We start from the raw sequence: 1518 nt of genomic DNA, 5'->3' as shown, positions 1-1518 counted from the left end.
GATTTTAATGAAGCCCCCATGCAACGTTTTCGAAATGTTTGTTGTCCAACTTAATACTGCAGTCGTCTGTATTGGAACCCCTAAGTGGTTGTTGAAGGACTTGCGTGTTGCTGATGCTTATGAATAAACCAAATCTTCTGCAGCAGTCATTTAGCAGGTTAATGTGTGTTTGGAGAGATTCAGGAGAATTAGCCACCATCCATACGTCATCTGCGTAAGGTATTTGTAAGATAGATATCTTATTTACGCGACTTTTTGTTCTGAGGCGAGAGGTGTTGAAGACACTTTGGTCTGTTCTCGAGTCAAGACCCATTTGACCACTGCAGTCTCTGGTCGCGTCTCTCATAAGAGCTGCGAAGTAAAGTGAGAAGAGTGCGGGAGCCAGTACACAGCCTTGTTTTACACCTCAAGTCACGGGAAACTGGTCTGAAAGCTCGTCTTCATGGCGGATTTTTGCCATCATGCTGTCATGAAAATGTCTAATCAAGTTAATAATTTTGTCAGGGCAGCATTTTATAACGTTGAGGGGTAATCAGTGTAATTATTCAAATGGTTCAAATGGCTCTGAGCACTATGGGACTTAACTTCTGACGTCATCAGTCCCCTAGAACTTAGAACTACTTAAACCTAACTAACCTAAGAACATCACACACATCCATGCCCGAGGCAGGATTCGAACCTGCGACCGTAGCGGTCGCGCGGTTCCAGGCTGTAGCGCCTAGAACCGCTCGGCCACTCGGGCCGGCGAGTAATTATTGTCTTCGAATAAAAGTGTCATCTCTGGTCGTATTGTTGCGTGTTACTTTCAGTTACCTTTTACACTATACTGTGGCAGTTCTCTCTATGTTTGTTTCATCGATCTCTGTTAACTGGCAGTAAGAAATCACGTGAAAATTAATTTCGTCCCTAAATTTTTGACACCACTGTAGTAAGCAGCTTTCGCTGATTCGGGCACGTGCCCTGCGCGGCACTTTGCTGCTCCCCCACTGCCGCAGCGCCCACGGCTCGCCCCAGAACGGAAGCCGGCAGTATTGGTGGCGCCGCTGTCGGCCCATCTGCGCCCTCGCGGCTTCCTCCGCGGCCTGAATAATACGGCCGGCCAGCTGACAGGCTGCGCAACTTGGGAGCCATCAGGTGTCCAGGCAGGAAAGGCACGGCCGTCGCAGGCGCCGCAGCTGACGACGCCGCCGCCTCAGACCAACTTTTCTAGACGAGAGTGCGGCCACTGCCACCTCCTTGCCTGCCCTTAACTTTCTTCCACGGAAACAGGAAACTGACAGCGACAGCGACGGCGACGGCGACGACGCCCAACTTTTCTCCGTGCTTTCTACAGCGCGGTAGAACACTGTTCCAGCTTCCTCGGCGCTGTAATGATGCCACCTAAGGTCTCTGTAGTAAATACGACAGACACTCTACCCTAGAGACATTTGCTGCAGAAAATTCAGTAAACATTAATTTTTATTTTTGTGTACCTTGTGCTGTTCTTTAGTCGTGATCTTGATTATTACGCTACTGGCC

The 1518-nt window shown here is 49.1% G+C and overlaps 1 non-coding gene across 1 annotated transcript; it reads right to left on the bottom strand.

The window, feature by feature from the left end:
• Nucleotides 1–658: 658 nt before the first annotated feature.
• On the bottom strand, nt 659–742 carry Trnas-gga. Its single transcript is given in 2 exon segments — nt 659–693; nt 703–742. It is a non-coding gene; the product is annotated as a tRNA-Ser (tRNA).
• Between the last annotated feature and the right edge of the window lie 776 nt (nt 743–1518).

Source organism: Schistocerca americana, chromosome 1 (assembly GCF_021461395.2).
Source record: "Schistocerca americana isolate TAMUIC-IGC-003095 chromosome 1, iqSchAmer2.1, whole genome shotgun sequence".
Classification (NCBI taxonomy): domain Eukaryota; kingdom Metazoa; phylum Arthropoda; class Insecta; order Orthoptera; family Acrididae; genus Schistocerca; species Schistocerca americana.
The sequence above is the reverse complement of the archived record's forward strand: the minus strand, read 5'-3'. Positions and strand labels throughout refer to the sequence as shown.